This window comes from Fukomys damarensis, unplaced genomic scaffold, assembly GCF_012274545.1.
Source record: "Fukomys damarensis isolate Sample0158 unplaced genomic scaffold, DMR_v1.0_HiC HiC_scaffold_5, whole genome shotgun sequence".
Lineage (NCBI taxonomy): Eukaryota > Metazoa > Chordata > Mammalia > Rodentia > Bathyergidae > Fukomys > Fukomys damarensis.
Genome location: NW_022900917.1, coordinates 25069634 through 25093720, shown reverse-complemented (window position 1 = coordinate 25093720; position 24087 = coordinate 25069634). Strand labels below are relative to the sequence as shown.

Sequence of the window (24087 nt, the reverse complement as noted above, 5' to 3'; positions counted from 1 at the left end):
TTATCGTTAGATGATTTTGTGATATTTTAAAACATTGCTATTTGATTAAAATATACATCAATTTTTTCTATGCATTTTCCCATATAGATTAAAAAATAGACTCTCCAATGTTTAAAGATTTTATTTTGTAGATTTTGGTTAAAAATAATGAATTTATAAGTTTTAATGTGGGATATTTGCCCATTGTACTATTAATCTTCCAACTGAGAAAGATTTTATTTCATATTTTAGTATATATTTATTAAAATGTATTTTATATATAAACCAGTGCATTTAATTTTAGTTTCACCTTTGGTTTTTTATTGTTTATACTGCTACTTTGATAAAGTCTTTGCATTATGTTTCCCGAGAGATTATTAAGGGTACTATTTTAAAATTTTGTACCATTTTATAGGGATTTGTAATAGGCTATGCTACTAATATATTTAATTTATGAGATTGCATTAGTTTCTTGGGATTTTTAGTAAACAATTATATTATTTAAAGATTTTTCTAATTCTTTTTCTCTTCATAATGATTAAGATATCTCAGTCAATTCATTTGACATAATTGGCTAGATTTTAAAAAATATTGTGTAACATTTAAGCAAATGTTACCTTTATTGAAACTATTCCCCCTTTGAACAATTAAATAGTATTTAAAATAAAAGGCTAAAAACATCAGTGCTGAATTTGATTAAATTCTTGTTGAAATATACTAAAAACTCAATCACTGTTTGTGAATCTTTTTTTTTTAATTTTTGGTACTAGGAATAGAACTTGGGACCTTGCGCTTTCGAGCCAGGAGGTGGCACCACTGAGCTAAACCCTAGCCCCCCAGTTGTAGTTTGTATGTACATCCTAATAATGTCAGACTATATGGATGGTCCTTGGGGATAAATAAACTGAATTACTGGCATCGATCCTATTGGGCACTGAAGAGAGAGAGGCTTTTGATTTGAGAGAGAGAGAGAGAGAGAGAGAGAGAGAGAGAGAGAGAGAGACCAAGAGAAAGAGAAAGCAAGGAAGAAAAAGAGAAAGGAAAGAAAGAGAAAGAGATTGATTTTGGGCTAACCATTTCATTTAGAAAAGCAAACATACACTCATTTTCTGGAAAGACTGATTTATAAACCTTTCTTTATTCTAACTTTAACTTTTTGTACTACAGTTTTGTTTGATAAAAGAAGCTTAGAAGCTCTAATTTTTTTACATTTTGTATTCACAAAAAAGCAAATATATGATCTTGAACATTTAAATTAACTTACCAGTAGAATAATCTTGTCTCAAAACCTTTTCTGTGGACATAATCTATCGGTAGCATCATTTTAAAGGTATTTCACGTTACTGGCTTGTTCAAAGTTATTCTGTCCCTTCAAATGATTTTTTTCTGAAATTATCTATTATTTTAAAACACTCATTTCAACTGGTTTAAATAAAGAAGCATTTTCTCCCCAGATATCATCTCTCCAAATTAAAGTTAATAGGCTGCTAAAGTCTCCACTCAATCCCCCAAATAATTAGGAAATATTAGGAGACATGGTTGTGAGTTAGCCCCCTAGAGGGTTCTCTTTTCAATGTGTTCTCACCTGCTCCAAATTTTGCAGACCTCCTCAAAGTTTTTGTGAGGTAAATGGTACCTAGTGTTGCTTCTGAGGAAAATAACTAGTACGCATTCTAGCATATTCTCTCCCATATTGATGTCATTTGGTCATGGCAGTGAGATTCCAGTACAGAATAGATCACATATAATCAAGTCACTAATTTAACTTACAGTGAAATTCTCTGGGAACTAACATTTTACTTTAAATCATTATATGTAAAATGCTAAGGAACGCGAAAGTTGTTCAATTAAGCTAAATGACTTCTAAATTGCTAAAAATACACAACCCTCCTTGTCAAGAATGATAAGGGTAAAACCCTCATTGGCAAGTTTGCTGAATGTCAACAGACATGTAATACTTCTGCAAAGCGAGAAGAGAGTATTTCTTGCCTTTGCTGTTCCCTCATAAGCAAACTTTGTGTTCAAGCAAAATTGTTAGAAGTTATACAAAATCTGTGAGACTACCATTCTCAAAGACATTTATGTTCAGCATTTAACAGCTGTAAGGAAATTGTAGCTTCTTTTCTCATTAAGAAGCAACGCAGGATCTTTCTGCCCAGTGAACTGACATTGTACCCCCTGGTGAAACTTCCTCGGCACTAGCAGCTTTCTTTAAATGGCTTGACAAAATGGCTGGAACAATTCAGTTGGATTCTGAATTGCTTTGAGTTGTGCCAAATTTAGTACACTAATAAATCTATTCATGCATTTTATGGCACCTATCAACTTTAGTACCTAGGTGATCACCCAGCTATATTGAAATAGGAAATAATTTAGGAAGTGGGAATTATTTTATGGAGCCGGGATTGGATGGATAAGTCTCTTCAGGCAGACCAACTTTATGGATTCCTATTTCACATGATTTTGAAATGTTATATATACTTTCATAAGAAATTATTTAATAAAGAGTTATCAAAGCTATTAACTATAGTTTTCTTATAGAAGGCAGATGTTTTAGGGATTAAGTAAATTAAACAACAAGATCTTTTCTATTTATTACCTGAAGTTGATAAGAAAAATGAGACCTTTGTTTAAGCTATTCAATCCGAATCTTGTGGTGGTGGTGGTGGGGTGCACTAATGTAGCAAAATAAGGATGAAGTCTCCATAGAGAGAAAATTCACATCTCCAAGATATTTCATGAGCTATGCTTCAAACCTGAAGTTAATTTTCCTACAAGAAGTTGAGCATAGTATTTTATGTTCTCTGTATATACTCAGATCTTATGGAATGCTGCACTACAAACTCTTTCAGAGTTAATATGAAAGGTTTCATGCAGTAAGTTTTCCTAACTTCTAGTCTAGACACAAGTGAGATCGATAATATGAGACACATGTCTTTATCTATCATATACAAATACCTTTCCCCCTTTTATTTATTCACATAATTGAGACATGAAACACTTGGAAGGGATGAATACACACAAATGCAATGTATTGCTTTCGCTGAAGCCTAAAATTTTCATTTCTGAATAGAATAATTTTGAGTCTAAATGTTAATGGTCATGAAATGTGGTTATACACATTCTAATATATCCTTAAAATGCATTTTGGGCAGGGGATTTAGCTTAGTGGTACCACTGCCTACCTCACAAGTGCAAGGTCCTGAGTTTAATCTCCAGTACAGAAAAAAATTATCATTTAAATCTGATCATATTAATACATTCATAATATAATCATACATCATTTTTGCACATGATCAGTTATGAATATGTCAAGTGGAGAGTATTTTATCACCCCTGAAAAAATGCACTTTATATATTTTTTTACATTTTGGATTTGGAGTCAGAATTGAATTTTACTTGAATTATTTGCTACTGTTGACAAAAGAAAAACTTGTGGCAGCATAGTACAATACTACACCTAAAATTATGCCAAGAAATAGTTACATATTTTCTTTGTGATGCTGCATCAAACTAAATGGCAAGGAAATTGTGATTTGAGTAGGATCAATGTGCTCAGATTTTGTAGTAATGACTACAGTATACTCATGTAACTGATTTATGATGCCAGCTATATTTTACTTCAGGAATTTGGTCATTAGTTTCTCTAAGGGAGAAATATATTATTTATGACTTAGCTGAAGACAAAATGACACCCGGGATTAGTAATGAGATATGGAACCTTTCATCTCAGAGTTTCTAGTTCTAAGATATGATACTTCATGAGCACCTATGCTACCTCTTGACTGAAATATGCATAGTCAGATGAATTTAGAAAATTGAGTCCAGTCACTTGCAACCAAATTTTATCTTTTGTAAGCAATATATTCATAAGCAATCAACAATCTTCTCTTAATTTTTGCAAGACAGCCATAATTATTCCATAGATGATTTTTGTCTTGTAATGCCTTGCAGGTCCAAAACAAAACAGACTCTGTCAGTCTATCACACTGCTGTTGATCTTTTGGCTACTGTTGTCTTGTGACCTTTGGTCTTTTGGTCAATGGCTTAACCATTAGTCTATGGTTGTTATTTTCATTATTATTTTATATATAGGTAATATTTATTGCTTACCATAGTTGTTTTACAATGCATAATAGAGATTTCAAATACAATTTTACAGACTGAATAAACTGAAAGAGGTCATGAAAGCTTGGAATATATAATGAGTTCAAGGCCAGCCTCAGCACTAAAGCATGAACAAAAGACCGTCAAATGATTACAAATGTAAGATGATTACTAGATGATCATGCTGGCTTCAAACACAACCTATTCTTATTTTGATTATTTAGTAGTTTAACTCATTATTTCTAAAAAAGATTCCTTGGATATTTAAATGAATGTGAAAAATGCCTAGAATTCAAGGAAATTGTATTTATTGGATTTATTCTTCTGTGCCCTCAGAAACATGAAAGAATATATATTACTATCATATTATATATTAACATAACTAATATATGTTACTATATAATGTAATGTTAAGGTATTAATTATATTGCATATTAATATATTTTGGTATTATCTTTTTTCAAATATTTGAGTAAAGTTAGTTTGACTCAGATTCTTTCTTCATATTAGCCCCAAGTACTAGATTCTAAATGAGTGCCATTAGAGCATTCATTGATGCTTTAAAAATTTACTTTTAAATATAAATAGATAATGTAAAATATAGATTACATGCATTCATTTGTAGCATCACCTATATGTGAATTTGTATCTTTCCAGTTATACCCTGTTAAGTATGATAAATACACTGTAACAGCAATTTAGCAAATTGAATCTTAGGGATTTATGGATTAATATATGATTAGAAAAGATATAGGCAATGTACACACAATAAGAATAAAAACTGAGATTCATGAAGAAAACTAAATCAAGTTTTACATTTTGCAGAGCAAATTTAGTTACTTCTACATTTCCTGCATCTTGTGTTTCCCTTTCCAAACCAGAACAAATTTCAGTACAATATCGTCATTGAACTTAATTTCAGTATTCCAATTGACTGAAAACATTTTACAGGAATGAATATGCCATAGGTAAAATCCTAATGAGAATTTATAAAATCATTATTTTTTAAAAAAATAAATCAATTAGTGCTAATAATTTTATTTATTCATAATTTGTAACCATACAAAAATCCTGGCATGTAGGGAATATGTTAATAAATGAATATTGAATTGTGCTTATATCTTGGTATTTATATTCTGGTAGGCAGTAAGAAGACAAAATAAGCAAGTAAACAACAAAATTGGTGAGAAATAAGTGCTGTAAAGGAAAATATCCATATGTTATCATACTTCTCATATAGATTCTCTTGTACTGATATAATAAAAAGAAACAATATATAAGGATATAGGAAATCTCAAACTACCTGGTAGAATAACTTTCAATTTATCAATACAATCTGAATTTCCATTTCTTTCAGCTGAAATACAATGAGTTTTCTTAGAATATTTAGTATAGCACCCCATGGTAGCTTCTATATGACAAACAAAACAGATCTTTCAGCATTTTAGCCTCATTCTTGATTTATAAATGTAATTTTAAATTTACTCATATGTTTCAAGTGTGTCAGATTAACAGGCTTCCTTATGCCTGTGCCTCCCTCAAAGAGGTATGATTCATGAACAAAAAAAACAGTTTCGATATTTGTAACACTAGAAACTAATAGTGTTGATTTACAGAATAAATGCAGACTGATAGGATAAATATTGAATTAGTTGTCATGGATAAATATAGAGAAATTTAAGCCTGGTGCTAAGATAGAGCACTTCACAAGCTATGATTCCTTTTTAAAGGAAATCTCTCCTGCTGTCACCGGGACAACTAAGGAATCAAAGATGAGAAGTAAGAAGTGTATTTCCCAGGTTGACTCCCTACCTATCTTCACCCCCTAACGTTGCACTTACTCATGGTGGCAGACCTTGGACAGGCACTTCAGTGCACCTTGAGGTTAATGTCAAATGTATCACTTGGAACAGATTCCAGGTAGTGGATTCTGAGGGCCGTGACCGGTGGGCAACAGATGACTATAGTTTCCGTAAACCTTTTAAGCATACAGAGAGCTGATCTGACACGAGATCGTAAACCATACATCACTGTGGCTAATCTGATTAGTTTGAGGAAAAACATACTCATTATTGACAGGCTTCTTTGAGGAAAAAGCTCTTCTTTGAGCTTCTTTTCTATATAGTTTGGAAAGCAGTATGTGAAATTGCCGCTTTCATTTGTTTATACCTTCAGGAGAATTTGATATTCATTTTCTGAATTCATTGTGTAGTAAAATATTTTGAATTTCTACTGGCCTCTTTTTCATTAGTATATGCTTGTGATACATATTAAATACATTCATGTATCATAATACTTTACTTTTCTCCCCTCTCCTCATTTCCTCCCTTCCTCAGTACCTCTTTCCATCTCCACAAAGTTTTCCTTCCTGTTTCCTATCATCTTTCTTTTATTTTGCACTTTGTATTATTCATATTTTGGCTTTCTTCTATAAGAGGAACTTCATGATACTTAGCCTACTGTGTTTAATTTATTTCACTTGATGTTATGGTCTCAAGTTATATCCATTTTCATATAAATTACTCAAATTTATCCTTTTTTAATGGCATATATTTTATCTATTCTTTGTGGATGAAAATATAGCATCTTTGCAAGATTTAGCTATTGTGAGCTGTACTGCTATAAATATAGGTATGCATATATCATTGAATATGATGTCTTTAGCTCTTTAAGGAAGAGGTAACAGTGGATTGAATAGAATATTTATTCTTAGCTTTTGGAGGACTCTTCATACTTATTTTCAAGGTGGTTTTACTAGTTTCCTTCCCACTAACTATGTGAAGTGGAGACTTTTCCCCTTACTCAGCAGTCTTTGTTGTTTTTTGAGTTTTTGATGATAGGTATCCTTGTTGTAGTAAGATGGAAGTCACAGTGTTGTTTTAATCTGTGTTTCTATAGTGGAAAAAGTGGGTGAACATTTCATTCTAAAAGTAGAGTTGTCAGAGTCAGAAATTCAATTTCAAAATCTATATTTATTCATTCAAAGCTGTTTGTCAAGTACTAGAAGATTAAAAATGATTTCCCGAGGGCATGGTGTTGCATGCCCGTAAGTTCAGCACTCTGGAGCCCAAGAGCCAGTGGTGGAAACTCGAAAGTCTGCACCAGGGTGGTGTGTGCCCAAAGGCTGAGGGATCTGCACTGGAGGCTGGAAAATGGCTGTGAGTTCAAGGCCAGCCTGGGCTAAACAGAGAGACCCTGTCTCAAACAAACAAAAATGTCTTAAAGAAAATACAATGCTTTAAAATCAATAAGCTCATATATTAATAGTGACAGTTAGAAAATTCTGTAAACACTATTTTAAAAGACAAATGGTATTTATTGTAAGAAAACAGCAATATTAGTTAGGTGTAAGGGTAGTGAGGGCACATGATACTATTAGGGCAACTAATATACATATTAATTGGTATAGAAAAGTATATTTGAATAAATATTGGGGAGATATGTTCCAATTTGATCAAAAGTAGTAACACAAATTCTCTTTGCAGAAGCTCAGTCAAGCCCAAACAGGATAAATTGAAAGCAAAACATAAAGCATTACTCAAATTCTTCATACCAAAGAAAAGCTTTAAAATAGCCAGAAGAGAAAGATGCATTACAATGAGATTCACATTCAAGATGAAATAAATGAGGGTTCATTTCTCATGGAAAGCAAGACAGGAGAAGAGTAGAGTTACATTTGCAAGTTAATTTTTAAAACTAAAACTAGAATTCTATATTCAGTGTGAAAGTATTCTTCTAAGTGAGTGCAATCTAAAAATTTTATACAAGTAGAAGTAGAGAGATTTTGTCAGTGCAGACTTGCATTACAAAAAATATTCAAAGATATAGAAGTGAAGACTCATGTCTATAATCTCGGCACTCGAAGCAGCAGAGGCAGGAGAATCACAGATCTGAGCTCAGCATGGGCAATTTATCAAATTAGTACTAAGTAAATAACAAAGAAAACCAGGGATGTTGCTCAGTGCAAAAATTCTGGGTTCAATACCCACTCCAAAGGGAAAAAAAAAAGAAAGAATAAGAAAAAGAAAAAAAAAAGAAACCTTGGGAAGTTCTTGAGATTAGCAGAAGGAAAGAAAAAAGACAGATTTTTTCCTTTATCTTTAACATCTTTAAAAGACTGATGGTAATTTTAATATATGCAAGGTATAATTCAATAAACTTGCTTTTAAAGAACAATTGAAGAACAATGATAAAAATGTCTTATGGTATTCATAAAACAGATGAGTCAAAATACTTAGAACAGAAGCACAATTTTTGGAGAAAAATGAATGGAAATATCTTTAATGCCAAATGGTAAAATGTAACCACAATGCTTTCAGGAGACATTGTACTCTCTTAATCACTAGAACAACTATTTAACAAAATGGATGATTGTACTGGTCAATATTTACTAGGGTCAGATGTAGAAAACTGCAAATATCTGTCTGCAAACTCTTGACCTGAAGGATTCAGTCAAGGGCTTGGAGCCCAGGGCAATGTCCTGTCAAAGTCCATACCAAGTATCTACACTGGGAGGGTCCAAGAACCAGTGGTGGAAGCTAGAAGTCTGCACCAGGGCGGTGAAGGATCTATGCCAGAAGGCTGAGGGATCTGCACTGGAGTCAGAAGACAGTGTCTAAGATGAACAAGAATTGAAGCTCTCCTAAAGGAAAACAGCAGTGAATGCTCCTTTGATGCAAAATCACCAAAAAGCAACTTCTTTAGGAAAATCAGCAGTATGCAACCTTCCCTTCCTGTTCTCCTTTTATGCCATTCTGACAACAATCCTCAGGAGGGTCTTCCATGCCCAGAACCACACTGACTCAGCTCAGCTGGGTACTCCCACTCAAATTGACTATTAATTAATCCACCACAAAGAATGAGTTTATTTTATACTTAATAACATGACCTCGAGAACAAAACTAAATAAGGATCTGAAGAAGGGGAAGGAAAACTGAAAATGGGAGATGAGAGGTGGGGAAGGAGAAGTAGGAAGGATCAGATGTGATATGGATGTGTACCAAATCCCATGAGTATATTTATTAAGTTTTACAAACATATAGTAAAAAAAATAGAAACCAAACAAATAAATTTCACCATATACCACTTAGCTTAATATAATCTTCAATAGCCTAAATGTCATCTGAAAACAATAAAAGGGTAAAAGCAACAATACACACTCAAGTTTTATACGTACAACCGTTCCTGTCTGTCACTTTCTTACAGACAGTGTGTCCACCAATCTGTGCTTGCACACGGGTTTCCCTGATCTCTACTAGGAACTATTTTCCTATGGTTTGCATGCACTGAACCATCACCAGCTCAGTGCCCTTGAAAGATACTCAACAAGTCTACCCCCAGCTGATGCTTACTGTGGTCAGGACATGGATTTATTTCCTGACTGGCACACTCAGCCAACGAAAATCACTTTTATTCAGTTGCTTGACAATTGTTTCATTCCAAACATTAACTCATGGGTTCTATAAAGTGTTTATGATTGGAGTATAGTAGTTATCTCTCTTGGGACCTCCCTTCTGTCTCCACTTAACAGCAGTGCACTCACACACAACTTTGGAGTCTCAGTAGATGAGCTTACATGTTCATAACCATGCAGGTTTTGGGGGAAAAAACATAATTTTAAGCTTGAGTGAAAGAAGTGTCCGTGAGCAAATGGGGAAATGATGTTTACTATCAACAGAATGCTTTGAGCGGAGAATTTGAGCAGTTTCAAGCATAGGAAAGACATTTACATTCACACTTTAAGAATGAGGCATCTTTTCATAAATTTAACTTTACATCACAGAGCTATATCTAAAAGACCAGTAGAAGAGAAAGTAAATTAATTATTATAAAATAAGTTAGCACTGTGGGACAAAGGAATGGGGTAATAGAAAACAAATAGCAAAATGGCAAACAAAATTAACTTCATGATTAATTATATTAATTGTAAAAAGAATAAACCCTTGAATTAAAAGACAGAAAATTACAGAGTGGCTAAAAAATTAAATTCTAACTATATGTGAGAACTACTTTGAATACAAAGTAAATGAGAAAAATCTGAGAAAAATAAACACATGGGAAAAGTACGCAATGGAAACTCAAATCATATAAAAATCAGTATCACTATCAGATAAAATACACTTTGAGATAAGGAAGCATATGCCAAATCTATGAAAGAACTGAGAACAAATCTTTCAAAAGACATAGAAAATGAAAATGTGCATGCACTGAAAGAATGAATGTCAGGTCTGGTGTGATGGCACATGTCTGTAATCCCAACATTTAGCAGGAAGACCACAAGTTGGAGTCCCACCTGGGCAATTCTAACAAGACTCTCTCAAAAATGAAACAACAACAAAAAAAGATAGAAAGAAGAAAGAAAGGAAGAAATGAAGGAAGAAAGACAGAAAAAGAAAGAAATGAAGGAAGGAAGAAAGAAAGAAACAAAGATTTCAATTTGTCAGAGATTAAAACTAGACCTGTATCTTTCACCATGAACTAAACTAAAATACAAGTGGATTGAAGACATAAATATTAAAACAGAAACACTAAACTTGCTGGAAGATAAGTTAAGTAGAACTCTTGAAGTTATTGGCATAGAAAAAGACTTTATGAACAAATTCTCAGTAGCATGGGAACTGAACTAGCACAAAGAATCAACAACTGGGATCGTATCTTTTAAAAAAGCTTTTGCACTGCAAAAGAAACCACCAAAAGAGCTAAGAGACAACCCACAATGTGGGAAAAAAGTTTTACCAGCGGTTTCTCAGACAAAGGTCTACTCTCTAGAATATATAAAGAACTCAAAAACATCAGACTGACTCCCCCCAAAAACATAGAGACCAAATTAAAATAAGGGCACCTGAAATGAACAGACATTTCTCAGACAAAGAAGTAAAAGCAGCAAATAAACATATGAAGAAATGTTCGACACCACTGGTGCAGATGTAAACAACACTGAGATTCCACCTCACCTCACAGCAGGAAGAATGGCTGCTATCAAGGAATCAACCAATAACAAATGCTGGCAGGGTTGGAGAGAGATGGGAACCTTTGTTCATTGTTGGTGGGAGTGCAGACTGTGCAACCACTGTGGAAATCAGTATGGAGATACCTCAAACAACTAGGATTAGCAGTCCTTTTGACCCAGCTATTCCTCTGCTGAGTATCTTTCCAAAGAATTAAAAGAATCAGACTACAGTGACATATGCTCACTCATGTTTACAGTGCCCAGTTTGTAATAGCTAAAATTTGAATACAGCCCAATTGGCCATCAACTGGAGACTGGATAAAAAAATTTTTTATTTTTTTTTTTTTTTTTTTTTTTTTTTTTTTTTTTTTTTTTTTTTTTTTTTTTTTTAGTAAAATGGAATGCTATTCAGCCATAAGGAACAAGAAACTAGAGATATTTATAGCTAAGTGGATGCATGTTGAGGACATACTCTTAAATAAAATTAATATGTCGCATTTGTAAATACTGAATAGTTTCTCTGACATGAAAAACTAAAAGTGGAAATCAGGATCAAAATGCATAGTTGATATTGTGTAATAGAAAAGTTCCAAAGGAGTGAGGAAGTGGAAGGGGTAGCGGAAAGGCAAAAAGGGAAAAGAAAAAATATATGAAAAGGAAAAACATGGAAACAATTTCTTTGTAAACAGGGAAGGGTGGAGGGTTGAAGGGAGGACTGGAGAATGGGGAAAAATAAGAACCAATGTAAGTCATGTAAAGGTACAAGATCCCAATGATGAACGTAACTGTACTGTATACCTAAAATGTACCAATGAACAATAAAGAGAAGAGAGAGAAAGAAAAAGAAAGAAAGAAAGAAAGAAAGGAAGGAAGGAAGGAAGGAAGGAAGGAAGGAAGGAAGGAAGGAAGGAAGGAAGGAAAGAAAGAAAGAGAAAGAAAAAGAAAGAAAGAAAGAAAAGGGCTGGGGATGTAGCTCAGTGCAAAGGCATCAGTTTCAATTCCTAGTACTGTAAGAAAGATAAATAGATAATAGATGATAGATAAATATATAGATAATTTTAAAATATCAGAATTTGAAGACTAATAAGAAATAGACAAAAGTCAATAATTTTTATTGAACACTTAAAAATTCTTCACTCAATAATTTGCAGGTAGTATAACCAAAAGTATCAAATATATACAAAATATATTGGAAAATATATTAATTTTTCTTAAATTTTATCCACTCAGTAATATATCGAGCCTATCTTGAACTTTACAATGTGTTAAGAACCACGTTTCATTGCTGAATGATAGTGTCTTTTTGCAAAGCTCAAAGTTTCAGTCACATGAGTAGTTAGAAACAAATTGCAATGAAACACACTATTACATATTTTAATAAACTAGACATTTTAATAGGTGACATTACAGAGATGTGAGTAAAGTTTATTGCAGATCAGGTCATTCTCAAAGAAAACGGGGATTTTATTGAGGAGTGGATGCTTTTCGAGAGAAGAGTTGAGAGATGATTGCACATTATTTGAGAGGAGATAACCTTGTGCTTTTATTTACTAACATACCTACCAAAATTTTCAGTTTTATACGGATGTCAAACTCTCACCTGGAAAAGGATACTTTTGTATATTACACCTATATTTACTTTAAATAACTGAAGTGCAAGGCAACAGCTTAAAAGAACTTAACAGTCTAATAACTACATAATTTGTTACACTAAAATAACATAAGGATAGTGATAACTGAATGTCTCAAAAATATAGGCCTAGGAAAACAACCACTGTAGACATTTTTAAAGCAAGAGCAGCTGAAGGAAGAGCACAGTTCCTTCCACTCAAAATAGCATCCACAAAAGTACGGGTCTGCAAAATGATCTGTAATATCTTGAAAATGCCATATAAAATCACCCAAACTGAAGCTGTAATATGAGAGTGAAGATGACACGAAGTTTTGATTTTAGAAGATAGGTCTCTAAAATACTAACAGAAAAGTTGCAGTTTTATCAGAGTCTTTTAGGATGATAATTCTGGGCACGGTAGAAGAGATTCCTCAATCGACTTAGGCTTCAGGTAGAGAGTGAAAGAAGGTTACCACTGCTAATTTGAGAGTGGACCAACATGTTGGTTTGTTTTCATAGCTGTGAGACTCCTTTAAGCTGAAGCTAAGTGACACTAAATGTGGCATAGATCTTTACAGAGGAATGAAGAACACGAAAGTAAGACGAAGACATGGATTTACACATATCATTGTAGTCTAGTAATTTAAACCCTTTCAAAATATTACAAGTTCAAATCTGTTAATCTGAGTCTTTAAATAAAATAGTCTCTTTAAAAAAATAATTTCAACATATTGATGAATTTAGTACATGTAAAGTGTAAATATAAATTTTGTATATTTTATAAAATAATGTAAAGGCTGAGAGAAGAGGAAACAAGTATTCTACTGTAGGGCTTCTATATTATGCAGGAGGTGATAAAACCAATGTAAAAATATAACAATAACAAAATAATCTTTGCAGTTAGCCAAAAAAGAAGATAAAGCAGAAATATATAAAGTAATTAAAGTAAGACAATGCATAAACTTAATGAAAATGCACTAAAATGATTCAGTTTTGTATACATTGGACTATATTATGCATAGTATTACATTAGTTTTAGTTCTTTTAATTTTTTAATGTGGCTACTGGAATAGTTAAGATTGTGTTACACACTATACTTCGTTTTTTCTCATTGAGTTTATTGGTACATTTTAGGTGTACAGTACAGTTACATTCATCATTGGGATCTTGTACCTCTACATGACAGGTCTTGGTTCTCATTTTTTCCCCTTGCCCCTGCCCTCCCTTCACTCCCTCCTCTCTTCCCTATTTACAAACACTTTATTTCCATTTTTTCATTTTCTCATATTTTTTCTTTTCCCTTATTTCTTTTCCCCTACTCTTCTCACTTCCCCTACACCTTTAGCCCTTTTCTTCCTATTTGACACTAGACTTCTATCAGATACTATTCCTTTAGGTTAGGGCATGTATGAAGAGTGAGACCACTGACCTAAGTAAAATACAGTCACAGATCAATTTATCAAAACTAAGACTACCTAAGCCAAATTCACTTGAGACATGCAGACTAGTAACAGAACAAATTTTAGAACTCAAATGTTTTTTAATTCATCAATTATTAAATGGTAGAGGAGAAATTAATGAGAATTCTTATTTTCTTCTACAAAATATGAGAATATGTGATTCTCTCCACCCTTTAGAGTACCTCATCTGAATATTAACAATATTATATGAAAAAATAATATATTGTATAGCTATTTATTAGAGGCTAAAATATACATAGGAACACTTCCCTGGTCTGATAAGTAGATATAAAATTTAAAACTCTATCGTCCTGAGTCTGAACCATTATGCTTCTTCCCAGATTAAGCCCAAATCCTTTCAGATATTAGCAAATTTGTACACTTACTATTATTTCTGACTATCACCACCATTTAAATCAGCAACATCAAGCCACACAGGTGACACAATCTATCTGAGATTCTTACCTTGCAATTGACCTTAGCGATCTTCCTGAGTAAACCCTTGTTTTCTCAATCCTTTCATCTTTCTAATGACATCCCTGAACTTGATTTTCATGTGTCCCTGAAATCTTTGCAAAGAATGTTTTTTGTTGATGACACAAAGATCCAGCTTGTCAGATGAGTGGTGTCTGCTCCCATACCTGTAGTAGGAAAGAGCACAAATTATTCGAAGATGAGCAGCACTGGAGCAAGCAAGGTGTTTATGTGAACAGACTTGAAGTGAGTGTTATGAATTCAAGACCCAGTAGAATACCAAAAATAACTGATTGTGCTGTTTTGCTATATGAATATTTATAGAGTTGATTGACAAACTTTAAAATTAATATTCCTTAAGTTTGTCACTTGGCAATTTCCTTCAGTGGAAGATGTGACATCCACCTTGATCTATTTGTAGGCTGTAGAGTTTTGATTAGTCATCCATATGATTTGCTCTAAAAATAACAAAAAACAAGAACAACAACAACAAAAAACCTTTGGATACCAATCCACATTTTCATATGTGAACATTTAAGGACACTTATTTTCAAACCACCTTATGATTAGATTGCTATGGCCACTGCAGTAGAATATAGAGTAGTAAAAATCAACAGCTATTTGAAGTTAATTACGCTGGAAATTTAGCATTCATGTTAAAAGTCCACATCCATCGAAAAGTGATCTCATATTATCTTCTAACATTGACAGCGTTTCTACTCAGTGATGTAAAGAAAAACAATGAAGATGTGAATACACTAGACCTTTATCAGATGCAGAAAAGAGGTACAAAGAAGAATAGAGTATTTAGAAAAATAAATTTTTGGCATGAACATCAAAATTGATGATGACTTTCACTGAATAAAGAGCAAATTTAAAGTTTTATATTCCTTGTACTAAATTATAAAAATATTAGAAGAAAATATGTGAACATTTCTTGCAGGTAAAAAGTTATTAACTTGAAATATAAAGATATGCTATAAAACAGATTGACAGATTTGAACTTAAAAAATTTCAAAGCTACCTTAATGTATATATGCTCATAAAATCAAGAAAATAAAATGAAAAATTAGGGAATAGTATCAAAATGTCTGACAGATATTTTCAATAAATTTAAGGACTTTAAGAGATCAAAAAGAAAAATAAGCATCTATAGGCACTTTCCTAACACCTAAAACAACAAATAGCCTGCCAAAAAATTGATCAATCTCTCAAAAATGTAATGTAATACAATGGAAATGTTTTCAATACAAAATCGAAACATTACAGAAAGATAATATGCAATATTATTAAAATAACTAAAAATAGTCACTCGTATTTGCTCTATATCAAGCTTTAAATATGCATTTATCCTCTGATCCAGCTGTATCATTTCAATATTTACCACAGGACTGTTTTGTCCATGATAAAGAAGAAAAATGGAAACAAACTAAATTAAATGCCTAATAGAAGAGATAGGGTAAATATCTGAATATCCATGTAATAGAATTTCCTCCTACTATTGAATATTAATTTGCATGTAAAATGTTCATAATATATGAATTATCTAGAAAACATGTATGATAAATGAATATACAACCGATTTTTTTTATCTTAATAATTGTTTCGTTAAAACCAATAGCTCTTAAAATTGAAGAAATACCTACTAAGTATAATGAAAAAATAGTAAGCTCTACATCTCCTGCATGTGCTAGTTAAGTGAAATGAATTTATAAGCATAAAAGTATTTGAACAATTTGATTTTAAAAACCCATTTTCATAAAGCTATATTTCTTAATGTTACATTATTCATAATTATATATGATTTTTTAATGAAACCCTTATGTACAAATGTCAGCGTCGACCAAGAGGAAAGATGACACACTCTTATTTGGATAATTCAACTGGACTTCATCTTTTGTTTTGTTTTGTTTTGTTTTTGGTACCGGGGATCGAACTTGGGTCCTCATGGTTGCCAGGCAGGTGGTGGAACCACTGAGTTAAATCCCCAGCCTGGACTTCATCTTTAAATAGCGAAATATAGCTGAGACATGAAGGTTAGTACAGGAAATTAGGGTAGGCATCGCATGGAAAGTTATCACTCACTATAGTGTTAGAATAAAAGGAAAGAAACGAACCTCACAGGTCCTCCTCTGGTATTCAGATCCGTATGCGTTCATTTTCTCTTGAGTATGGGCTGCACTTTGTAAGTCACTTCTAATGAGTGAATAATGAAAAAAAAATGATGACATCCTATATCAAAGATTATTTTTAATTTGCCTGTGGTCCTTATTCTGGTTCTCTCCCTCACTACTGCTGTCTGCTGTAATTTGAACTTGGAGAACTCAGGTACCATGTTATGAGAAGCCCATGGAGGCATCCACATGGCCCTTTTGGTGAGACCCGAGGCACTCCATCTTACAGCTTTCATGGGACTGAAGCCTGCCAATAACCATCTTGAAAAGACGTCTCAACTCTGGTGAGTCTTGACTAGGGAAGCCCTGGCCAACAGCTTGACCACAATCTCATGAAAGACCCCGAGACAAAGACATCGAAGAAAACCAACACTGGATTCCTGACTCACAGAAATTGTGAGTTTATACATGTTTATTAATAAATGTTATTGATAAACATTTGTGCCAGACATTAACTGATATGATTCATTAGACAGAGATAGATAAATGATATCTAAAGAAATATACTAATACTACCAAAATCTCAACTTGGGGAGGACAGTGACTAACTGTTGAGGGACAGAACCAAGCCCACACAGAGAAGAGATCAGTGACACAAATACCTGCACCTCACTCTCCTTCTGCTGATATCCTAGTGGCAGAGACCAGAGTTCAGAACAGGTCAAAACTGGTGAACTGAATAAAAGATGCATGACATAGTATTATGATGTATAAGTTACTTTGTGTTAACTTATCTGTGGTGCTTATCATCAAGTCATGAGGCACGGTTGTATGTATAAAAATAATACACTTTTTTCTTTTTTTTTGCTTCATTGGTAGCAATAAATATTAAATTGTTTAAATGATTGGTTGTTAAATAGCATTGCTAAAATATTATACTTACCTTGATTTTATATATATTGATATATATTTTGTTTTTTAAATTTCTCTTGTTATCCCAGTTTCATGCGTTTAGGGTACAGTCTTCATTGAAATTAGTCTAACTGCAGTTTCTCCAGACTTCATTTAAGCCGGTTGTGTTTTAGTTTCTAAAGATCACTGGACTATAATTTTGCTTTTATTACTGTCATCATCAAGCTTTAGGTTCAGTGCTATCTTTTAAAACATTTCATTCTTCCCTCTATTTGGGAACACATAAAGGGTAAAAAGAGCAACTTCTAGGAAGTTTGAGATAATTTTATATTTACCTATAAATCCTTATATTAACATTTTTAGTAGTTGATCATTTCTATTAGAATTTTTCTGAATAATTTTTTCTATATCTTGATGTCTTATTTCAGTTTGACAGTTTATACTTAGCTAAGAATTATTCATTTCAGTTAATACTGCAGTTTATCAAAAGAATTGCCAAAATAGACTAACATGGATTTCCATGGTTGCTTTTTATTTACAAATGCTTTATTTGATATAATATTTACAATTTTATTGTGCAAGTGATGAATTATCTTAATGCTTTCTAAATAAACAATTAGACCTTTTTCAGTTCTACTCTTTCCTTACTTTGTAATCTAGTTAGTTCACCTTTATTTATAATTCCTATCTATATTACTTCAAGGTGTTAAAAATTCCAGCACTAAATGTTACTTTAGTTAGCTTTATTTTATTCTTTAGAGAAATGTTTATTCTATTACTTCTAAATATTTCTAAACTTGATTAAAAATACATAAAATTTAACACTATACATGAATATTTATAGATTTTAAGCAATGGGGAAAATGTGATAGCTAGCAATTCTCAAGCTTGGGTAATAATCTTTTTAATTAAGGGGTAAACAATTTAGAAATAAAAATCATTTTATAAAGACAGGAGAATTAAAACAGGCAGGAAAATAAAATGCATTACATATGGTAGTGGTCAATGCTTACTACAGTCAGATGAAGAAGAGTGCAAATGTCTGTCTGCGTGCTAGAGACCAGAAGGATGCATTCCAGGGCTTGGAGTCCAGGGCAATGTCCTGTCCAGTCCATAGCAGGGATCTGCACTGGGAAGGCCCAAGGGCCAGTGGTGGAAGTCAGAAATTCTGCACCACTGGGATGAAAGACCTGGCCTGGAAGGCTGAGTGCTCTGCACTGGAAACCAAGAGATGACGTCCAAGATAAGACGAGGATTGAGGCTCCTCTGAAGGAAGACTGCAGCCAAAGCTCCCTTAAAGAAAAAACTGTCACGAAGCAACTTCTTCCAGAATATCGGCAGCATACAATTGTCCCTTCCTGTTCTCCTTTTATACCATTCTGGCAACAATCCTCAGAAGGGTCTTCCATGCCTGGAGCCACACTGACTCAGGTCGGCTGTGAATTCTCACTCAAGTTGACTATTAACTAATCCACCAGAAAACCATAAATAATATTTAATGAAATATTTATTTCATATATATTATGTGTTATATGAGTGTGTATATATTTTTGGATTCTAAAGCTATGATTCATTTTTTTACTACTTGCAACCATCAAAAAACTAATTTTGAAAAACACAAGTACAGAGAGCTTGCCTCCAATTATGGAAAAGTTGAGACTCAGCAAAGTAGTACACATTGAGTAAGCTTACATGAAGTGAAGGTGACATATCTGAAGAACTGATCTTTCTACTTTATAGCAATATAAATGAACAGTAACTATCGATTACTTCATTAATTTAAAAGAGCAGGGGAATATTTACGGTGATTTTCTTTTATATGAATGCTCAAATGTTTCTCTTTTTTATTTATACATGTTTGCAATATATAATAAATATATTCATTGCGGAAGATTGGTACATGTACACAGGCAACTCTTGATTTTTTTTCCATTGAATTTATTGGTACATTTTAGGTATACAGCATGGTTACATTCATCACTGGGATCTTGTACCTTTACATGACAGGTCTTGGTTCTCATATTTTCCCCATACCCCTTCCCTCCCTTTACTCCCTCCATCCTTCCCTATTTACAATGACTTTGCTTCCACTTTTTTCCTTTTCTCTTATTTTTTCTTTTCCCTTTCCCCCCTTTCCCCTACCCATCCCACATTCCCTACAGTTTTAGCCCTTTGCTTCCTATTTCACATTGTCAGTTATACAATTTTGATCTTATTTACACCCTTAATTTTTCACACCAGAGAAACTATTCGGTATTTACACATGTATGACTTACTTATTTCATTTAAGAGTATGGCCTCAATATGCATCCATTTTCCTATGAATGACTCTAGTTTTTCAGTCTTTATGGCTGAGCAGTATTCTGTTTTATAGAAAAACCACATCTTCTTTATCCAGTCTCCAAGTGATGGGCAATTGGGCTGTTTCCAAGTTTTAGTTATCTCATACTGTGCCACTATACACATGGGTGTGCATATATCACTGTAGTATACTTTTTTTAATTATTTGGAAAGGTACCCAGCTATCCTTCTGCTGGACATCTTTCTCTTAATCCTCTTTGTTTCCCTTTCCCCTCCCCTCCTTCCCATCTACGCTCATGCCCTTCCATTTTTAAAAGTTGGCTTGTGAAAAGCATAAGTTAAACAAGGTATGCCCATTTCATGAGTCTGTGTTTCTTAGGACTCTTTTAGGATACAGATACTCATTCTTTTTTGGTTAAAATTCAGTTTTTCCTTTCATTAAAGAAACTATGTCACCTTTCCATGTAAATTATCTCATATCTCGTATTTTCCTGATTACACCCCATAATATTACTTAGCATTCCTCTTCTACTGCATCTTCAATAATAGCTAAATCTAGAGATGTTGGATGTTTGGAGGAATCATAATTTATAGGGAATATTATATATTTGCAAATACAAAATATAATGCATATTTGTAATTCTGTGAAATTTGTGGTAGGTGCAGTTTCACATAATGAACTAGGCAGTCATCAGTGATTGTTGAACTGACTCATTATATCATTAGAATTTTCAAAATACAGAGATTTTATTTTTCCTTTTGCATCTCTTAGTGAAAATTTTACTATATATAGCAGTAGAGGTAGTATAGATACAGTATATATAGTAATAAATGTAGCATAATGTTGCCTCATCAATTTTTTTCCACTCTAAGATATTATACAGTGTACAGCATGAAAGCGTGGTTATTTTCTTTTATACATTCCTGGTACAAATATGCAGTTAGTTTCATGGCATCCTGCAAACTGACATATAATTTGTTCTTTTAAATGCGTCATATTATAAACTCTTGTGCTTTTGTGTTTCAATCCACTTTTCCACGCATTATCCTCCGCCTTGTTGGCATATATTTCTAGAATGTCTGTATCAAGATACATTATTTTCTTTCTTATATTTTATATGACAAATGACTGCAGTCCTTTTTAAAGTTTCTGTTAATTAAGAGGGAATTTACTTGCACTTTCAGAAAGAGGTACATGTACAATTTCTTGGAGTAAGCAAGTATAGCATTTTCACTTCCACAGTGGGAAGCTTTCTCTTTGTTATCAAGAAGTGTTTTGTTTTAGTGGTTTCTCAATAGAGAGAACAGCCTGCTTCACTTCTGTCCTTCACTTAAACTTTTTCTTTCCTCTGTCTTAGATTCTGAGTCATGTTCAATTTGCATTCTATCAACTTTTAAATTTTATCAGTCTATCTTTGCAGTACATGGTGTTTGCATTCATTTGAGGGTATAGGTTCATATGTACGTCACAGATCTTGATTCTTTTCATGCCCTATTCCCCTTTGCCTCCCCTCCTCTCTCTCTTTCTCTATCTCCTTTCCCCATTTTCACCATAAGTGCTATTTTTTGTAGCTCATATTTTCGACACATAACAATTGCATTCACTATGGCTGCTAAAAACATGAACGTGACACTTCTTAGATCTTTTCACACTCCCTCTTTTACATTCTCCTCTCTTCTTCCCATACCCTCATTCTCTTGGTTCCCTTCTATTAGCAAAATATCTAACTCTTTTTTATCTTGCTCTTTATTTGTTCTTTTATTACTCAAATGAAAGAAAACTTATGGCATTTAAACTTACATGTCTGATTCATTTCACTTAGTGTGCTTCCAAGATGGATCCATTTTCCTACAAGTATCTCAAATTTATATTCTTCTAAAATTGATTAATATTGTATCATGTATAACAGCACATTTCCTTTATCTGTCCATCTTTTTTTTCTCATTGAGTTTATTGGTAAATTTTAAGTATACAGTACAGTTACATTTATCATTGGGATCTTGTACCTTTACATGACAGATCTTGGTCCTTATTTTTTTTCCTTTTCCCTCGCCCTCCCTTCACCACCTCCTCCCTTTCCTATTTACAAATATTTTATTTCCATTTTTTCACTTTCTCATATTTTTCCCTTATTTCCTTTTCCTACCCTTCCCACTTCCCTTACATCTTTACTCCTTTTCTTCCTATTTCACATTGTCATTTATCTCATTAGGATCTTATATACAATTATAGTTTTTCACACCAGAGAAACTTTTTGGTATTTATACATGTATGATTTATTTATTTCAATTATGAGCATATCCTCAATATGCATCCATTTTCCTAAGAATGACTCTAATTTATCATTCTTTATGGCCGCGTAGTATTGCATTTTATAGAAAAACCACATCTTCTTTATCCAGTCTCCAACTGATAGGCAAATGGGCTGTTTCCAAGTTTTAGCTATTACAAACTGTGCTGCCATAAACATGGGTGTTCATATATCACTGTGATATGATTCTTTTGGAAAGATACCCAGCAGAGAGATGGCTGGGTCAAATGGAACCTCTAATCCTAATTCTTTGAGGTATCTCCGTATTGATTTCCATAGTGATTGCACCAGTCTGTGTTCCCACCAACAATGGAGAAGGGTTCCTTTCTCCCCAAAACCTTGCCAACATTTGTAATTGGTTGATTTTTTTGATAGCTGCCATTCTTTGTGGGGCGAGGTGGAACTTAGTGTTGTTTTTATCTGCATCTCTCGAATGACCAGTGATGTGGAACATTTTTTCATATATTTACTTGCTGCTTTTACTTCTTTGTCTGAGAAATGTCTGTTCATTTCAGATGCCCATTTTTGAATCAGGTCTTTATGATTGGGGGGGCTGATTTTTGAGTTATTTATACATTCTAGATAATAGTCCTTTGTCTGAGGAGCAGCTGGTAAAAAGTTTTTCCCACATTGTAGATTGTCTCTTACTTCTATTGATGGTTTCTTTTGCAGTGCAGAAGTTTCTTCATAAGATGAGATCCCAGTTGTTGATTCTATCTGCTAATTCCTGTGCTACTGAGGATTTGTTCATAAAGTCTTTTCCTATGCCAATGTCTTCAAGAGTTCTGGCTAATTTATCTTCCAGCAAGTTTAGTGACTTTTTAAATACATAGATCTTTAATCCACTTGGATTTTAATTTAGTGCATGGTGAAAAATAAAGGTCTTGTTTCAATCTTTGGCAATTTAAAATCCAGTTTTTCCAACACCATTTATTAAGGAAGCTATCTTTCCTCCACTGAGGATTGTTGGTTCCTTTGTCAAAGATGAAGTAGCTGAGTACATCTGGAGTTATTTTTGTATCTTCCAATCTATTCCACTGATCCTCAGGTCTGTTTCTTTGCCAGTACCATGCTGTTTTTATCATAGTGGCTTTGTAGTATAGTTTCAAATTTGAAATTGTTATACTGCCATGTGTCTGTTGCCTAGGATGCCTTTTGCTATTCTAGGTCTCTTATGGTTCCAACTGAATTTTTGAATTATTTTTTCTAGTTCTGTGAAATATAGTGTTGGAATTTCAATTGACACTGTATTGAATCTGTATAGCAGTTTTAGTAGTATGACCATTTTCACTATGTTGATTCTTTCTACTCAGGAGCAGGGGGATATCTTTCCATTTTCTTACATCCTCTTTGATTTCTTTTTTCAGAGTGCTGTAGTTTTCAGTGTAGAGGTCTTTTGCTTCTTTCATTAGATTGATTCCTAGCTACTTCTTTTTTTTTTTTAGTTGCTATTTTGAAAGGAATTGTTTCCCTAATTTCTCTCTCAGTGAGTCTGTTATTTGTGTACAAGCAGGCTATTGATTTTTAAATCCATTTTATTTTTCATAACACATCTTTATCCAGTCTTCATTTGATTGGCAAATGGGCTGTTTCCAAGTTTCAGCTATTACATACGGGGCCACTATAAACATGGGTGAGCATATATCACTGTAGTATGATTTTTTCAAATTCTTTTTGGAAGCTACTCAGCAGAGGACTCACTAGGTCAAATGAGACTGCTAATCCTAGGTTTTTGAGGTATCTTCATATTGATTTCCACAGTGGTCACACCAGTCTGCATCCCCACCAACAATGGAGAAGGATTCCTGCCTCTCTACAACCCCGCCAGCATTTGTTATTGGTTGATTTCTTGATAGCAGCCATTCTT

General features: G+C 33.3%; 1 long non-coding RNA gene across 3 annotated transcripts in view; it reads right to left on the bottom strand.

Annotated features, from left to right (window-relative positions):
- LOC104849208 overlaps positions 1-24087 on the bottom strand; it is a 34094-nt gene that overhangs the window by 1936 nt on the left and 8071 nt on the right. The window contains exons 1-3 of one of the 3 annotated variants that reach the window (XR_776673.2): positions 17358-17510; positions 16699-16777; positions 14573-14748 (exon numbers count right to left, since the gene is read on the bottom strand). This is a non-coding gene — a long non-coding RNA (uncharacterized LOC104849208). Of the gene's footprint in view, positions 1-14572; positions 14749-16698; positions 17511-24087 lie in introns of those variants that run through there. The other 2 variants (XR_004515816.1, XR_004515815.1) reach the window with 2 other exon arrangements.